This window comes from Hyaena hyaena, unplaced genomic scaffold (genome assembly GCF_003009895.1).
Source record: "Hyaena hyaena isolate Hyena2069 unplaced genomic scaffold, ASM300989v1 scaffold_24, whole genome shotgun sequence".
In the NCBI taxonomy this organism is placed as follows: Eukaryota; Metazoa; Chordata; class Mammalia; order Carnivora; family Hyaenidae; genus Hyaena; species Hyaena hyaena.
In genome coordinates, this window is record NW_024080656.1 from 4,254,143 (window position 1) to 4,274,294 (window position 20,152).

The window sequence follows — 20,152 nt, forward strand, 5'->3', positions numbered from 1 at the left end:
AAAATTGAGCTTTCTTTTTTTTTTTTTTCCCCACAAATAGTTGATTGTCAAATGAGCTTTCTCTTTCATGATATCCTGTGCCAATGGTATTGTTTCAGACTTCTCTAATTTATAATCAATTACACACATACAGACATATATAAACAAATATATACATATATATGTATTTTGGAAATCGTCTCTTTAACGTCCCTAATTGATTATAATTCTTACACTACAGTTCAAGTACCTTGAAACATGGGGATTATATTCCTTGACATGACTCAGCTCAAGAGAGTCAGATATCAGTACATAAACTATACAGAAAGAAAGGAAGACAAGATAAAAATAAATATTTCTGATTTTGTTGAGCTATTCATCAAACCATTTTAGGAAAAAAGAAGTTGTTAAAATTCTTCAGAACCTAGAAAAAAATATATGGCTTTGTTGATTTTTAAAATAAAACACCAGGTATTAGAGATTGAAATATGTATAGATAAAGGGTATTACCATGGGCTTATTCTCAAGACCACCACTGCCTACATTCAGAAAGAAAGAAAAGGAAGGAAGGAAGGAAGGAAGGAAGGAAGGAAGGAAGGAAGGAAGGAAGGAAGGAAGGAAATTTTCATTTCCTAATTATTATTAAATTTCAGCCAACTGATATCAAAGGAGGTAAATCACACCATAGAGAAACAAATCCAACAGTTTTCAGACAAGCCTATCTAGAGTTGAAGACTTAAGCAGTAATTGTTACTGGAAGGGTTTAGGGAAGTCATCTCCTTTGACCTACTGCCCATGTCTAGGGCTTTTAATTAAGAGAAAAGCAAATCTGGAAACAGAAATCCAAAGATATTTAAAAGGCACACTGGCTTTATCTGTGCATCAGTCATTACTTCTAGTCCAAGCAAGCAGGCCTTTCTTAGCAAACAGTTTTCCTGATTAGCAATCAAATTTTGGAGACTTTCATGACCACCTCCAGCAATGTGGTCTGAAAAGTAAATACAGTTCAGTCCAAAGCCCGTATTTAAAGCAAATAAACTGAGCATAAAGGTACACTTTCAGACACACTCCAGCAAGATGAGATTCTTTGTCCTTCAAATCACATTTGGTAAATATCTTTTCTCCTTCCTCTTACTCAACCCAGTGTTTTAACTAATAAGCTTTCAAGGGAATGTTTGCTGGCTTAGCACATACTTTACCAACCTTCCCACAAAGATCAGCCCCTTCCTCCGCATGCAGAGAGGACAAGAAAGTCTGGCAAATGAATATTAGAGAAAAATTTAGTGTTTTTAAAAACATTTAGTAGGGTTTTATAAACTACATTCAAACACAATGAAAAAAAAATGGTCCCTGATCATTCCTTTCAGTTAGCTCCTGGTCCTTTTTTTAAAAAGAAAGTGAATGAATGAGCATGGTTTGAAACTCAAATAATACAGAAAAGAAAAAGAAAATTTTTCCAGTGTATTAACATTCATATCTTTTTAGGGAAAAAGTATGCATACCAACATATATGTCTTTTTAAAAGATTTATACAAAAAATAATGCTATTCATATGATTCTGCAAAACATTTTGTCATTTTATGTAGATACATGAACATACATGTGTATGTGTATATATGTATATATATTATATGTTACATTACATATATAATTTGAAATCAGCACACATACAGAGCTACTTCATTTTTTTACAAACATGCTGTAATGCAACTTGTACAAATATCCTGGCAGAGTTTTAAGTGAGCCTATTTATGAAATCGCTGGTGATTTTACATTTTGAAATATACTGCCAAATTGCTCTTCACTGGTATCTCTTTTAGAAATAATTTAATCTCAGGCAGTAGTCCCTTTTCTGCATGTGTTACGGGTATCAAAACTGACCTGCTTTGTCTCCAGCTGTATCACAGATCAGACAACCACCCCCCTGCAGACCTAGCCAAGCTCCTCCAGACAAGACAGACCACATGAACCAAACCAGAAACATCTGACAGCAAAGGCGGAGGTTGGTGATCACAGCTTTGTAAAGGGTTCTCTGTGGCTTTCTACATTCTTTGTCTAAGACACAACCTTAGGAAAAGAATGGGGCTGGGGGTGGGGATTAACATCTCATAGGTACTTGTCTTAGTCCCTTTGGACTGCTGTAACAAAATACCCCAGGCTGGAAGGCTTACAAATAACAGAAATGTATTTCCCACAGTTCTGGAGGCTGAGAAGTCCCAGAACATAGTGTCAGCATCGTCACCTTCTGGTGAGGGCCCTCTTCCTGGTTCATAGCTGGCCTTCTCACTGTGTCTTCACATGACAGAAAGAGCTAAGGATCCCTTTGGAACCTCTTCTGTCAGGCACTTATGACTTAAGTACCCCCCAACCTCTCCACTTCTTCATACCATCATCTTTGGGAGTTAGGGTTTTGACATATGAATTTGAGGGGGACACATTTCGTTTAGACCATAGCAGTACATAACTATGAATCCTAGCAGTTGAAAATACTAAGAAAGCAGTAGATAGACCAGAGCCTCAAACCATCATAGAGTTGAACACCTTGGTCCCTCATCATGGTCCATTCTAGGGAGTTCCCATGATAGCACAAAGAAGCTTGAAGCCCTCAAACAGTGAGTACAGAGTGGGGATGGGGAATAGTTAGGAATGTCCAAGGCTTACCTTATTTCTTCCTTCCTTCTCTAAGTAGCTGCCAGGGAGTGTCTGATTCCTCTCACAACCAGATACCGCTGGGTAACTCACAAAGAGTTGACAAAGTGTGTGGGTGGGCCACACACTTGGCTATAAAACCTAGGACTTCCCAAACATGCCCTGCATTTTTACTTCTGCCTCCAAGAGTCTGATTAAATATTTTCCTCAGATAAAAAGGCTTGAAAATGCCCATCCACTGACAACTTCCTACCACCTAATTTATCAAAAACAACAAAATGCTACTTTTCCAAATTAATCTACATCCATATTAACCACTCTCTCCTTGGAAATTCCAAAGCATTCTATTCATCTAGTTTATCTTTTAATAGCTCACTAATTATAAAAATAGTGAAAGACACGTAAAGAAAGAGACATATATAAAGAAAGTTTTCCATAGGTCAATCACTTTCTAGGCAGTGCTTTCATTTATACATGTATACAACAGAGCTCGAGAAAAAATTTCATATTCAATTTTAAATTAGGAGATGTGAGACTTGGATAAAATCACTTGATCTTATGGATTGTAAGCTTCTTTATCTATAAAACAGAGTAATATGGCCTATCTCTCATAGGATTGTTGTGAAGATCAAATGAAGTCTCCCTCCCCACCCAACAAAAGCTGAGAAAGTGCTTCAGTACTTAGCATACTGGACACGCTCAATAAAATGTTAGCTCTCCCAGAAGGGCTTCTATTCTGGCTATTTTTCCCTTAGGATATTTCGTTTCATTCCCTCCAGTAACTACCAAAGAAACCTTCCATATAGGATACTTTTAACAAGTTCTCTTGAAATTTAACTGAATTGTTTTGAATGAAGTAAAATTAATTCAGCATCTTTCATTATAGTTTAATGCTCAGAGCAGCAGTCACTTTTTTTAGTCCAATTTTAGAACCACTGAGGACCCAAAGTCATGGTTGGAACTCTCACCTTTTTTATTTCTGAGGTGAGTCTCTGGTAAAATCACTAGTTAGCCTCTTATTTTCCTAGGCACTCCCACACTTTACCCAGACTGCAGAAATGAACCACAGCATTTAACAAACTATCTGCAAACTTAGGTCTTCAAAAGAACCACCCTTATGAAGCCAAGCACAGCACGGTTACCAAGATTCTAAAATTTGTCCTCAAAGGGCCGCAGCTGCATGATGATTGCAGGAAAAATCATTTTCTTTAATTCTTAAAAAGGGTACACTAGCAATTACACAGAGCAATTTCCTAATGTAAGCCAGACTGATGTTGGTACTCATTTTTTAAATAAATTACCGACTTGGATACTGTCTATGTAAAAACATCCAGCAGACTATTTTTGTTTATGAATGAAGTGGCAAATCAATTCTTATTTGGGCAGATAATAATCAATTTGGAAATTTCAGAAGTTATGAACAGTTATCATGTCATGAATATAGATCTTATTCAGACAGTATAATCAAATTAAATGTTTTATTCATTACAGGTCAATATAGGACTGAGAAACTACTGCTTGCTCTTATATTAGTAATTACATTAAAATAAATGACAATTGACTACATGTCATTCAAGTATGGTATCTTTGAATGCTTTCAAAGGAAGCCTAATAATTTACAGATTATTTAACATAAAAACTATAAAGGCAAGAAAAAAATCAAAAGATAGAATATGCCAAACTCTATTAACATATTTATCATAAACATCCCCATTAAAGATTTACACAAAAATGTGGTTTCTCCTAATGAAAGCAAGTTCCTGGTACTCTCTTCATTCTTGTACTGGTTACTGAGTATGACTAGTGTTGGTTCACTGAATATGACTAAGTTGATCTGCAGCCAAATGATTATAAATAGGCTGGAGCCTTCACAGATGTAATTATACCACAACTCAAACATTGGTGGTTCAATCATTCCAAACCCCAAACATCAGTCAGCACAAGGCTCTCTATAAAATAAAAGGCAGTTAAGAAGTTACTATCACTCAGCCATATTTTGCTTCAGCTCCCTAAGAAAAACAAGACCAAAACCATATTCTCCTAGAACATCATACATCCTATAATCCTCATAGGGTCCATTCTTCATTCTGCAAATAGGTCACCAAGATTTTTTAAAGACGCCAAAGAGAAATAAAAGATTTAAAGGAAGAGCAAGCAGGGCTAAAACAACCAGGATGCCCACTTACCTGTGGTTTTTTCTTTTAAATGAACAACACAAAGAATAACTCCACACTGCTCTATGGATGCACTTTTATGCAGTGATATTCTCAGTCAAAGGACTGCTAGGAAAGCAGAGGGAGAGGTAGCAAACACGTCAGTTCCCATCAAGGTAGTCTACCCAGGTTGAAACAAGAAGATTGCAAAGAAAGAGCAGGAAGGGAGAAGCCATCCTGAACTGAGCCCTCCGGAAACCAGGAAGCATTACCAATGGAACTGGAAAAAACTTATTCTAAATCTAATTTTGATTTTAATACCTGATTAAAGTGGCAAAAGTCACCTTTTAGCTGTATGTCAGAAAAAGGAGATGTTTTAACACCAAAATCTTCAATTTTTTCACATTAAAAATAAGTCATTCCCCAAACAAAATTATAACTTTATAAGAAACCAAAATAAAAGAAAATGGCCAACTAGATTCCAAATACCATTAAAAAAAGTACTGACTTTTTTTCCCCTTCTCCATCATACGCATTCACAATTTTTACAGAGTTGTAATTAAGGAAGAGATATAAATTTGCAGTCTTCATATTTCCAATACAATTATTTTAATGTCTGAACAGTTGCTTATTGAGAACTATACTAACACAAAGGCAAAAATAGCACAGGTAAATATGAAAATACAGATGGTGTTTTAATTATACTATGAAAAATGTCCAATTTTTATGAAACATATAAAATCATAACTATATTCCCGAAACCCAAAACACTTTAACTCAGAGATTTTCCATTCAGTAGAACAGTTTTGTAAACTGTATTATTTTATGTAAAAAAGACCCAATTCATAGAATTGTTAATGAAAATTCTTGAAATTCTTGAGGTAATACACCAAACTTGTAAATACTTCAGTCTAGAGTTGTTGGAAGTAATGGAAAATTCTAATCTGTTTTATTCTAATGGATAATGGGCATTAGAATGCTTACCATCTTTACGAAAAACAAAGCATTTTTTAATTTAACGTAATGCATATAGTAATCTAGAAAATCCATCTAAATTGGTTTGCATTCTCCTCTACCATTTTGGATCTCCACATTTATCCCAAAGAGAAATAACCAGAGACCAGTACTTTTAACAGAGTGACTCAAACAGGAATGGAGAGGAAAAGTAGCAAAGATAGGATAGCAAAAATAGAGACATATTGCGACTTAACCCTACTTCTTGAACAAATGTTTTCACAGAAAAACCGCACTGCAAAAACCCAAGTATAAAATGGTACTAGCATAAAGACAGACATAATCAAAAAAACAGAATTAAGACCTCTGAGATAAACTCTTACATTTATGGTCATTTGATTTTTCTACAAAGGTGCTAAGGTAAATCAACTGGTAAAGGATAGTCTTTTCAGCAAATAGTGGTGGGAAAATTGGACATCCATGCGGGGAGGAGGGGGAGGAATTAACTTACACCTGAACCCCATACCATACACAAAACTTAACCCCATGGGACCAAAGACGTAGGTGTAGGGACTAAAGTAACAAAAGTTCTAGAGAAAAATAAAGGAAAAAAATCTTAGTGACCTTTAGTTATGCAGGGAATATTTAGAAACATCAAACTCATGAGCTTTAGAAGAAAAAATTGATAGACTAAACTTTATTACAATTAAAAACTTTTAAAGCTCAACACCCAAAGAACAATAATCCAATTTAAGAATGGACAAAAGACACAGACAGACACTTTTCCAAAGAAGACAGACAGACAGCCAACAGACAACATCATTGATCATCAGGGAAATTTAAATCAAAACTACAATGAGACATCACCTCACACCCGTCAGAATGGCTGAAATCAACAACACAAAAAACAACAGGTGCTGGTGAGGATGCCCAGAAAGGGGAATCCTCTTGCACTGCTGGTGGGAATGCAAACTGGTGCAGCCACTCTGGAAAACAGATGGAGTTTCCTCAAAAAGTTAGAAATAGAACTACCCTATGATCCAGTAATTGCACTATTAGGTGTTTACCCAAAAAATACAAAACTATAAATTCAAAGGAGTACATACACCCCAATTTTATAGTAACGTTATCTGCAATGGTCAAATTATGGAACCAGTCCAAGTGTCTATCAACTGATGAATGGGTAAGGAAGATGAGAGAGAGAATAGAATATTCCTCAGCCATGAAAAGGAACAAACTCTTGCCATTTGCAATGACATGGATGGAGCTAGAGAGTATTATGCTAAGTGAAATAAGTCAGAGAAAGACAAATACCGTATGAGTTCACTCATAAGGGAATTTAAGAAACAAAACAAATGAGCAAAGGGGAAAAAAAGAAAGAGAGGCAAACCAAGAAACAGACTGAACAGTAGAGAACAAAAACTGATGGTTACTAGAGGGAAGGTGGGTGGAGGGATGGGTGAAACAGGTTTCACTTAAGGATTCACTTAATCCCAGGTGAAATGGGATTAAGGAGGGCACTTGTGATCAGCACCAGGTGTTGTACGGACATGCTGAATTACTATATTGAACACCTGAAACTAGTGTCACACTGTATGTTAAATGAATTTGAATAAAAACTTAAAAAAAAGAAATTAAAACAAAAGCAAGAAAACCTTGAGCTCCAAAGATAGCATTAAGAAAATGAAAAGACAAGCCAGAGACTGGGAGAAAATATGTGGAAATTATATATCCGATAAGGGACTTACAGACAAATAACTCAATATGAAAATATGCAAAGAATTTGAATAGGCATTTCCCTAAAGAAGATATGAGTGGCTAAGAAGCTCACTGATTATATAACTAGCTCAATAAAAGGAGATAAATTTCAGAAATATCATCTTTCGTTCTTTTCAAAAGCTACATAATAGGATGATTTCATTGGAAACCCCAAAGCATGTCACTGTGTAATTCTCATATCATAGTCAGGTTTTCAAATCACTGCAAAAAATAATTGCAATAACATCCAGATTGGACAAGAAATGAAACTACAATAAAACCTTGGATTATGAGTAACTTGTTCTGTGAGTGTTCCACAAAACGAGCAAACATTTCTAACAAATTTTAACTTGATAAACAAGTGATGTCTTGCAATATGAGTCGTACATGACACCAAATGTCACATGATCACAACTGAGCCAATAGTTTCTCTCTCTCTCTCTCTCTCTCTCACACACACACACACACACACACACTCTCTCTCTCTCTCTCTTTCTCTCTCTCTCTCTCTCTCTCTCTCTCTGCGGGATTGTGGGTGATCATATCCCATGTTCTGATGCTCGGTCTCAGGCCATAGTATTTGGCAGAAATCAATGATTTTTCACAACACTGGAAGATGCCCACAACTGGCACTAGTGTATTTTTGGTCACTTCAAATCACCTATGGACAGTCCTTTACTTTTCCATACAAAGAGTAAGGAATGCTTTGCTTCATTCTAGGTCAGGCTGCCTGCAGATATAGACCCTTTCCTCTGCTGCCTTATTGCTAGTTACATTAAGTACAGTATATGACAAGAGTTTATTAATACTGTAGTCAACATACGTGCGAGCACATACAGTGGCTCCCATTCAGGAAAAGGGTAAAAAGAAAGGCAGTAAGGAGATGGTTATAGTGGAAGCTAAGAAGGAAATCATGAAGAAGAACAAATGAGGTATGCATGTGGCCAAAACTGCAAGATTTTGTAAGCCGACGTCTGCATCTCGTCTGCAGAAGAGGAGAAAAAGACAGAAGAATCCCTCACTAATGAGATGAGGGAGATGTGTGAAAGGTGGGAAACAGTGCAAAATTTTGTAGAAATGCACCACCCAAATAAGGCTGTAGCAATGCAAGCAATGACAATGCAGTGTCACACTGTCCTCAAAAGGAGACAAAAGCAAGTGTCATTGGATAGGTTCCTTGTTAAAGTTGCACAAAAAGAAAAAATTCCACTGAGCCAATAAATAGCAGTGATTCCATTAGTGACAGTGAAAGTCATCCTACACAATAATCCTCCTCACTCTAGTCTCCCTCACACCAGCCACAGAGGTTTTCAAAGGTAAGTGCAGGTTACTTTATTTTTCTTTATCTTTTGTATCTTATTTATTATTTTGTATAATATTACAGTATTGTAATCATTTTTATATGAAAATTTTTGGGTTGTGGAATGAATCATCTGAGTTTTCACTATTTCTTATGGGGAAATTCACTTTGATATACAAGTGCTTTGGATTACACACATTTCTGGAATGAATTATGCTCACAAACCAAGGTTTTTACTGTACTTAGATATAAACCTAATAAAATATGCACAAGATTCATGTAAGGAAAACTACAAAATTATGATGAAAGAAATCAAAAAAATTCTAAATAAATGGAGTTACTCCACATACATAGATAGGAATATTGTCAAGATGTCTGTTGTTCTCAACTTGACCTACAGATTTAACACAATCTCAGTCAAAATCCTGGCAAGTTATTTTGTGGATACAGATAAACTGATTCTAAAGTTTACAAGGAAAGGCAAAAAGCCCAGAATAGCCAATACAATATTGAGGCAGAACAAAGTCAGAGGACTAACACTACCCGACATGAAGATTTACTATAAGCTACGGTAATCAAGACAGTGAGGTAGGGGTGCCTGGGTGGCTCAGGCTGAGGTGGTTAAGCGTCTGACTTCAGTTCAAGTCATGATCTCATGGTTTGTGGATTCAAGCCCCGCGTTAGGCTCTGTACTGACGGCTAGCTCAGAGCCTGGAGCCTATTTCCGGTTCTGTGTCTCCCTCTCTCTGACCCTCCCCTGTTCATTATTAATCAAAATTAAAGATTTTTTTAAATAAAAAAAAAAAAAAGACAGTGAGGTACTAGTGAAGGAACAGACGAATAGATCAACGGAACAGAAGAGTGAGCCCAGATACAGACCCGCACAAGTACAGCTAACTGATCTTTGACAAAGGAATGAACGCCATTCACTGAAGAAAGTATAATTTTTCAACAAATGGTGCTGGAAAACTTTAATTTCACATACAAAATATGATTCTAGACAAAGGCCTTGACAGCTTTCACAAAACTTAACTCAAAATAGCTGTAGATCATGGGCCTAAATGTAAAACATAAAATTACAAAACTCTAAAAGATATATATATAAAACTCTAGAAAATCTGGATGACCTTGGTTTGGTAGTGACTGTATTTTTTTTTAATTTTTTTAAACATTTATTCATTTTTGAGAGACAGAGTGAGTGGGGGAGAGACAAAGAGAGAGAATCCAAAGCAGGGTCCAGGCTCTGAGCTGTCAGCACTGAGACCGACGTGGGGCTCAAACCCAAAGATCAGGAGATCATGACTTGAGCTGAAGTCAGATGCTTAACCGACTGAGCCACCCAGGCACCCTGGCAGTGACTTTTTTTAGATACAACAGCAACAATCCATAAAAGAATTAATAATTGATACGTTAGACTTCATTAAAATTAAAAACTTCTGCTATGAGAAAGTCACTATTAAGAGAATGGAAAAAAAAAAAAAAAACAAGCCACAGAATTGGAAGAAAATATCCACAAAAGACTTATCTGATAAAGGACTGATATCCAGAACATACAAAGAACTCTTAGAACTCAACAGTAAGAAAATCTGAACAGGCACCTCACCAAAGAAGATCTACAGATGGCAAACAAAGATATGTAAAGAGGCTCAAAATCATGTATCATTAGGGAACTGCAAATAAAAACAACAATGAAATGCCACACACACCTATTAAAATAGCTAAAATCCAAAACACCAACAACACTAAATGTTAGGGAAGATGTGAAGAAACAGAAACTCTCACTCACTGCTGGCAGGAAGGCAAAATAGTACAGACGCTTTGGAAGACAATTTGACAGTTTCTTATAAAACCAAACATACTTTTACCATACAACCCAGCAATCATGCTCTTTGGTTATTCACTCAAAGGAACTGAAAATCTGTGTCCACACATAATCCGGCACATGAATGTTCATAGCAACTTTATTCACAATTGCCAAACGTTGGGAGCATCCAAGATATCACCCAAGGATAAATAAACTGTGGTATATCCAATAGAATATTACTTAGTGCTAAAAAGAAAGGAGCTATCAAGCCACAAGAAAACATGGAGGAGTCTTAAATGCATATTTCTAAATGAAAGACGACAATCTGAAAAGGTTACATAATATGTGATTCCAAATATATGAAATTCTGGGAAAGGTAAAACTACGGAGATAGGAAAAAAGATGAGTAGTTGCCAGGAATTCAGGGGCGGGGGGAGGTTGGAGGGGGAGGAATAGTTAAAGCCTGGGACTTTTAGGGCACCAGAACTATTCTGTGTGACTCTGTAAGGGTCCATACATCATACATATCATTACATATTTGTCAAAGCCCGCATAATGTACAACATAAAGAATGAGCCCTAATGTAGACCATCGACTTAAGTTAATAATAATGTATCAACACTGGCTCATCAATTTTTTTAATGTTTATCTGTTTTTGAGAGAGAGAGAGACAGAGACAGAGTGTGAGCAGGAAGGGGCAGAGACAGAGAAGACGACACAGAATCCGAAGCAGGGTCCAGGCTCTGAGCTGTCAGCACAGAGCCCAACATGGGGCTCGAACTCATGAACCATGAGATCATGACCTGAATATTGGCTCATCAATTGTAACAAACATTGCAAACAAATGCCAGATGTTAACAGGGAAAACTCTGGGTGGTAGTGGGGATATGTGGGAACTCTATACTTTCTGCTCCATTTTTCTGTAACCTAAAACTGCCCCCCCCCAAAATAAAGTCTTAAAAAAGATGTAAGTCTTAAAAAAGCAATGTCAGTTATAAAAAATAAAATAATAATAAAGTCTAGCATTAAGAAGAAGAAATGAATCTTTAACCTCATGATGTGCTTAGGATTCTGGTTAAACAGAAAGCCAACCGAGGTTTATGGAGAAGAGCAGCTGTTACCCTGCGGTGTTGAAATAAACTCTGGGCAGCTTTCTGATAACCTCTCATTTGGCTGCTCCCAAAACAATTGTGTTTACAGTAAACACCCGGATTCTACTACTAGGAAAGCTCTGAAATTATCTTCCTTATCTGCTACTCACTTTAACTATAGGCTCTGGAAAGCCTCCTTTTCTTTGAGACTCAAAATGCAAGTAATTGAATTAAATGTATTTTTTTCTAACGTTCCTGAAGACTAAATTCCACTTCTTTGTGAAATAACAGCTCTCTGCCAGTCTCTCCAACACCCAGCAGAATTCATAATTGCATCTCTACTCCCACAGAACTTTGTCTTTTTACCTCTAGTGATACATTTTTCACACTGTGTGTCAGCTAACAGAATACCGATCTGGCCCATCCCCTCCACTGTGAGGCCCCGAAGACAAGGAGTGTCAATCACACTAACACCGCGCATCTAGAAGGCATTCCCAATCAGGACCTTTTTGGATCTAAGTGATGGATTATCTAGTTCAAAGTAACTACCTAACTTGCCAGGAAAGTGAAACCAGACTTGCTGCCTTTAGATGGTGCTGTATCTGAGGCTGTAAGTTTTGTACACAGGTGTGTGTGTGTGTATCCATTATTTCTTGTACCTCCCTGCTCAGATCTCCTCTGTGTTAACTTTATCCTCAGAAAGCCTTTCCCTAAGTGGTGGCAGAGAGGGAAACTAACCGCTCCAGCTTAAAAAAAAAAGAAAACCCACAAAAAGGAAAAACCTCTTTGCAACAGGGTCAATGAAAATACTGGTCTCCCCCATAAACCGATCCTTGTGACCCTGACTAGCCAAGCTTATGTCACATGCCCATAACAGAGGCAGTGAGGTCACCTCCTTTGACAGTGACAGATGCTGGAAACAAAGCAAGGGTGACTGACTGCCCAGGGAAAATCTGGGTGATTTATTGAAAGAAAGAGGAAAGGGAGGCTGAGTGGGTGAAGTCAACGGACGTTCACTACTTTACAGGATAGCAAGACTGCTGACTCGCTCCTGTCTGGTGAGTGTTTATTAACTGTTTATTATGTATGATGCTGAGTTACTGCCCGAACATGCAATGGAAATTGATTGCAGGGCCTCTCCCTGTAGATGACACGTTCTCAAAATGAACTGTCCCCAACTAGTGTTCCACGTGAGGTGGTTTTGTTTCATTCTCCTGGTCCACAGTGAGGCCATTTTGCATTTGTCTATATTCCGATTATTTTCAGGACCTTTCTTTTCTTCTGTCCCTATGAGTGTCTTCATGCCAAATGTACACACTGCCCAAAATGGACATGTTGCTAGCTTTTGTCTGGGGGGAGGTAAGAGTAAGTAAAATCTTGCCCAGCAAACCAGGGCCAGCAGCACCCCAACAGAAATGGCAGGTCTCCATGACCCCCTCTTCCCGGCGTGAGAACACAAATGAGGGCAAGTCTGAAAACACCAGCGCGAGCCCATGCTTTCTCGAGGACACGGTTTCTCCCCAAAATAAAACCAAGATCACTGCGGTTGTTCTGCGTGGCCTGGCAGTGGCTTCTTACATACATGTGCTGAGGACGTTGTCTTCCCTGAGAGAAGACAGGACGATCAGCAAGAAGACGGGGCAGAGGAGGTGAAGAAGGCAGGCAATGATACACTGTACATGGAAATATGTCAGGATCAGGATCTATCTTCCATCCGTGCAGTGCCAGGAGTCTCTCGAATAACTGGGAATGACTATATGGGGGCGGTTTCAGAAACACTCTATGGAATAAACAAAACCGCTTTTCCCTAGCTGACCCGATCCACTTCGGCCAGCCTCTCTTATCTTACACTAACCTGATTTTGCTTAAGTGATTGTCTATCTCCGGCTTTCACAGGAGCTTTCTTTTATGGATTTTCCATCCAGCGAATGTTTCTGTTCCACAGCTGGGCAGATCCGACCACAGCATGCTTGGCTGCAGACCACAGCAGCTCCAACCTGGAGGGGGGACCTGGAGGGGGAAAAAGCCAGAAGCCGTTGGAGGGATTCATATTCACAAACACACACACACACTCTCAAGAGTTTATGTTTGGCGGGATAACCCCAAATGTTTTCCAGTCGTTTAAAATCATTAAGGAACAGAGACAATAGCTTACGAGGTGTCCTAAACACAAGTGTGGGCCATCCTAAAGAAAGACTAAGGTACTTAACCATTATTGAAAAGGTTTGGCCAAACGATTATACTGTTTGTGGAAAATTCAAGCACCAGATGTTTTAATTAACCACAGAAAACACAAGCTACAACTAAAATTTCATGAACACAGTGATCTGCCCTGTGGAAAACCACAGGAATGTTCTGGCAAGGCTCAGTCTGAATTCTTGGGACACAGAGGGCTAGAATCATTCCCCTTAGGAACTCGAACAGAAAATTAACTTGCTCAATATGTTTTAAAACACAAAATGAAACCCAGATTTAATCTCAATCAAATATAAAAACATTTCAGGACTTCAAAGGGCCCCACACCAAAAGACATGTAAGGGGAAGGTCATAAAGAATTTCAGTGTAGTTCAGGATTTAGAATGCATTTTCAATGCACAGTGAATGGTGTAACAGAAAATTTTATGGGCTAAACAATCCAAAGGGGAAACTAATCATCTTTCATTTCGTAATAGAGAAAAAAGGATATATGAAACCAATATTCAACAAGTGAATTATAAATATTATCAAATGTATAGCATATTTGGGCAAAAGGAATCTCTTAACTCTCCCCCTTCATGTGGAACCTGTGGGCCAGCCCACACTAGCTACCAAGTTTCAGCTTGAGGAATCAAGGCATCCAGAAAAAAGGTGCTAAAATAACTCAGGCTCACTGGTACTGCAAGGTAACAATTCTGGCACGAAGTTAAAATGAAACTAAAATGAGGGAAACTTACAAAAGCAATTAGTGAACAACTAAGAACTAATAAATTAAGGCGTCTTCATTTGTTAATGATAGTATTAGTTATGACAGCATCTATAAATGCTAAACATCGAAGGCCTGTTCGAGAGGGAGCAAACAGGGCAAGTGTTATTTTCAGATATGGGGCCTACAATTCTATTTCTGTAAGTCAAAACAGACCCTGTCACAAGTATGCCATGCATAATATGACATTAATCTGTACCTTCATTTGAAAACTCAGTCCCAAAAATCATCTCAAAAGGAATACAGGAAAGTTATATATATGTATGATATGTTCCCAATTTTGTTCTACAAACTGAGTGTGTATATTTTAAAGACACCGAGGTATGAAAAAAGAGCTATTTCTGGGTCATGGAATTAGAAGCCATTTGTCTTTCCTTGGTGTTTTCCAAGTCTTCTGGAACTAATATACATTACTTGTAGAATTAGAATATTATTTTATATATTTTTTAATGTTTATTTATTTTTGAGAGAGAAAGAGAGACAGAGCATGAACCAGGGAGGAGCAGAGAGAGACAGAGACACAGAATCTGAAGCAGGCTCCAGGCTGTCCGCACAGAGTCCCACATGAGGCTCGAACCCATGAACTGTGAGATCATGACCTGAGCCGAAGTCAGACACTTAACTGACTGAACTACCCAGGCGCCCCAGAATTAGAATATTTTTAAAGACGATTTTTGTTAAACAGTATGAGAATACAAATCAGGAATTGGATGTCTATCCTACACCCCAGCCCAATCTGTGGATTTCCTCTTATCTCAACAGTAAGAGCCAAAAAATTAGAAAGTCTTCATTTATCTGAACTCAAGAATTCTTAATTTGGTTTCAATCCCAAGTGTCCAGTAACACTTTCAGGCCCGATTAACACAACTTTCCTAGAAATAAAAAGTTTGTGTTTGTTTTCTGCAAACTTACCACAAGGAGACAAGACCATAGTTATTTCCCCCTTTTAATTAATGCATCCAATCATCTCTGTCACCGGTCAGGTCATCTAATTTTTGCTTAATTAAAAAGAGCACCTCCTGGTGTTACTTATGGTCTCACGGGAGCCGGGCCTAGTGAACTCTTGGCACACTCCGATTTTGTCACTAGCATCCCAGAACAAACAAAGCACAGTGGTGGAATCTTAACACTGGAGGACTTGGTAATCCATCATTCCACGAACCCCCAAACTCCCTCAGGTTACAAATGAAGACCATGAGATGCCCAGAGAGTTCCACTTTCTTTCCTGAGGCCACATAGCAGGGATGAGTGGATCAAGGATCAAAGTCAAGATCACCTGTCTCTTCTTTGACCCAGCACTCTTTCCACCATTTCCAGCACTACAACGTCTCAGCACACACTCTTCCAAATGCAAGACTGTATGAAAAACAAGCACATGTTAAATTCATACCAGCCAAACCAGAAGAATAAGACAGACATTTGTTCCACCAAAAATGAAATGCATGCAGGGAAAAAAAAAACAAACAAAGACTCAAATGCAGGCTAAAAATGACGTGGTGGCACTGCCCAGAACACGGTCAAGCAGAGAAACAATGGCTGCAGTGTGCTCCAGCGGCAGGTGTCCAGAACAGAAACTGCCTGTCACACCGAAAGCTTTCTGGTCCTAGTATTTGCCCTGTTGACAACAGCACATACCCAGTACTCAAAGCAGGACAAAGGGTTTTCAACAAGATAGAACTACACTTGCACTGAGCCACCTGCAAGAGAGAAGAAAGATGCATGCTCCCCCCTAGTAGCTGCAAACAAGTGATTTATGGCATCAAGTCGTGGCCTCCTCCTGACAAAATGACCCAACTCTTGGGGGAGAGACATTAGGTGTTTCAAAAATTAACAACGGTCACTGAGAACTAACATAAAATAAAATAAAATAATCCTAATACTTCCTATCTTATGTCTGATACAACCTCAGAGAGTGAGCAAGATTCTTCTCTTTGCTTCTAAGTTATTTATTTGAAAAACTGCTCACCTCCACTTCTTTCTTAGCATCCACCTACAGTGTCCCCGCCACACCAATCAGAAACCCAAGATTTGCACAAAATGTGAATAGCCTGAAAAGCAAGGGGAGAGAAGAGGACAGATGGCAATGACAAACTCAGAAACGCTCCCTGAAAAGCCTTTATTGAGCTCACTGCTGGTCAGCCTGTCCTACTGTGCAGCAGGACAACAAAGCCATGGGCTGTGAAGCTAATAAAAAAAAAAAAAAAAAAAAAAAGCCGCATCAAGGGATGATGTGATCTCGCTTTGTAAGAGCCAGAACAAACACAATAGCTTGTCCTGCCTCATTTGAGAAGCCAGGCACCCAACTGATAAAAGAAAATGCGTTTTTTTCCACCCAAAACTGCTCCTAAAGTCCCTGCCATATATTTCCATGGCTGGATCCTGGAGGAAACACAATATTGGCAGTTTATTTACTCCCCTTGGTGCCTCTGTTCTAATACCAAAGGTCAATGCCCATGGCGGGCAAAGGGAATCAGATTCTTGTTGCCATTTCACAATGAAATCAAAGCTCTGTGGTATTGTTCAAGTAACTCTTTAAAGTTATTTGTAAGGTAATGATGATAAGTTCAAATTTATCGGTCTGGGAGAACGAACTCTGACCTACTGATCAAATTAGATGAAATCTTGCTGGAGCCATCAACTTATCTTTCTTAATAGAGATGAAACAAATTAGACCAGAGTCACAGATTTTGAAAGGCTTTCTTGGAACCCTGGCCGGGTGTTGTTTGGTCTTCACTTCAGTGAATGCCTTTGGCGAAACGCGCACCCAGATGTTTGCCGCCATTTGAGAATCTTAAATGGTTGGTTAGCGTTTTATTTTTCCGATTCTAATATCACAGGGAAGGTTTCTCCTTCTCGAGTCTGAGTCCAGAAATACCAGCCAAGCCAATTCAACACTTCAGAAATTTCTATCTCAAAATGACCAGGAAGACCAGGCGAAAATACACTGGAGAACATGCCTTTTGCCACCTTGGAAATCTGATTTTAACAACTCAGATTTACGGTCTTGATAAATTTACTTCTTAAAATGTTTGGGAGGAAAAAGTATAGTCTTATAATTGTTTTATTAATTTATTTTTTCAAAAAGGACGTATCATAGGCACCCATTACAGGCAACTTAAGAGGATCTAGTATGAGTCGCCCAAACTGGCATCCGACAAAGGCTGCAACTGATAAGGAAGACGTCAGACAATTTGGAAAAGGTTTCGTACGGAACTTCCTCTCTCACGCTCTCAAGGAGAAGCTCCAACTGGAGAGGACACAGTGGGGGAATTTGTGCTTACTAATGTTTTTTATTTGTTTTGAAATAACGGACTAACTGATTCAAATGATCATTCAGTTTAAATTAAACTATTTCTGTTTTGGATGGCAACTTAAAAACCAAAAACAAATTTAGTAAAGTTTATCTTGCCCATGCTAAACTCATTTTATTCCTAAATTTTTTAGTGTTTTGTTTTAAAAAAAAAAAAAAGATTAACTATATTTTATTAATTTAGAATATCAGTTATTTCCTTTTTTATTTTTTTAAATGTAACTTATTGTCAAGTTAGCTCTCATTCAGGGTATAGAGTGTGCTCTGGCTTTGGGAGTAGATTCCCATGATTCGTCACTTACATACAATACCCAGAGCTCACTAATATTTTAAAGGCTGTTCTGGAAAGAATAAGGGATGAAGACGTGGGCAGATTTAGAGCCTGTAGTCCTAGAAATGGCCTGACTCTTTCTGCGATAACTAATGTATGCTCTTTAACCTTTGTTCCATCATTTGTAAAACTGGGGTGATACTATCAGCCAACTTCATGGGATTTCCCACAGATAAAAACCAAATATGAACGCATCAGGGAAATTTTAGCTCTATATGTCCATTCAACAAATATTTACTAAGAAACTGCAATGCTGCCAGATAAAGCACTGAGGACACAACTGTGAACAACAGACCCAGTCCCTTCCTGCAAGGACTTAGCATAAGGAATGCACTGTGATCTGTGTGAGGCACAAGGAGCTATGGGAACACGTAGGCAGATTCCGATCCAAATACCAGACAAGTATCAGGTATTGTTACCTTTATGACTTCTTGAGGAAGTTTCTCATTGAAAAATGGTAGACATGGCTTTTTGTCTGGGTTGTCTAATTGTTAGCTCATTCATTTATATATTCTCCAACATTCGCTATGTGCCAGGCACTATTCTAAGTGCTGAGGACCATAATTTCCACCTTGATGTTGTAGTCATTTCTCACTCATATGAAATGCAAAATATATGAACTAGATAGAGTAAGCAGCAAGGCAGCAGTTCTTTTAACCAAAATACTTACACGCAAAAGTTAAAAGGAATATTCTAATTGATCTAAATACAATAAAAATTTTTCTTTAATCTTTTTAAGTTTATTTTGACAGAGAAAGAGCATGCATACAAGCAGGGGAGGGGCAGAAAGGGGGTGGATGGAGAGAGAATCCCAAGCAGGTTCCACACTGTCAGCACAGAGCCTGAAGCAGGGCTCAGTCCTATGAACTGTGAGATTATGATCTGAGTCAAAATCAAGAGTCTGACTGATCCACCCAGGTGCCCCTAAAAATTTTACTTCTTAATCTCCAGACCACATTTTATAATATACCGGATAACTACCGCGAGCAAATGAACCACATTCTTAGGTTTGCAGGACTACGATTTGTGTGTGTTGGCATGGAGCAGAGCACTCTCTCCACACTGCCCCCCTACCCCTCCCCCACCAAGGAGAAAGAACACACACTGGAATCCAGCCAATAACAACCCCAGTGTTAACAAGGGGAATATCAGTTATTTTAGAAGCATTTCCTGGAGCACTCATATTTTGGAGAATAAAAAAAAGCTGACTTATTTATTTTAGAAACTAAACTGAAGTTCCATTTTAACATGCCAAATGTCTGCCTTAGCAAAGTTTCCTTTTTAAATCTGTTTTATTACAAAAATAAATAAAAAGGGCCTGAGAACCAGGCTGTACAGGACACTGTCAACCCAGCTGTCTAAAAACTCAGCATGGGATGGAGGAGAAGGGGATGAGAAAAGAGGGAGCAAGAGAAAAGAAGGTACGGAGTAAAGAGCCACACAGTGACCAGGATTAATAACCTGAAAGCGCACATACTCAATGAACATTAAGAACCAATGTTCAAAATATTGTAGAGCAAGGAAAAAAGTAAGAATCCAAAGGAAAGTGACCAAAATAATACTCAACTCCACGGGAGGCTTCCTAACCCTGGAGTTGCTACAAAATAATACAAAGTCCGAAGCTCAATTAAGCCCAATTACCCAGACACACATACCAGGTCTGGGGTAGTGTCCGGGAAATCGTAGTTTTTTCACTGTCTCTACATGAGGCTTTGATGCACAGCCACGGTTTATAGCCATGGGTTTGACTAGATTTCCTTCAGAAAAAAGTTATCGGAATACTTTTTTAATTATAATGGGTAACTGTTCTTGCTAATTGCTTTCCGTTAAATCTCATGTCCACTCTGAAGTAAGAACTATT

The 20,152-nt window shown here is 38.3% G+C and overlaps 1 protein-coding gene across 9 annotated transcripts in view; it reads right to left on the minus strand.

Annotated features, from left to right (window-relative positions):
• Nucleotides 1-20,152, minus strand: part of APBB2 (amyloid beta precursor protein binding family B member 2) — a 379,646-nt gene that overhangs the window by 289,225 nt on the left and 70,269 nt on the right. For all 9 annotated transcript variants that reach the window (XM_039227003.1, XM_039227004.1, XM_039227011.1 and 6 more), the window contains exon 2: nt 13,544-13,698. The gene's annotated coding sequence lies outside the window, so the exon portion shown is untranslated. The remainder of the gene's footprint in view (nt 1-13,543; nt 13,699-20,152) is intronic.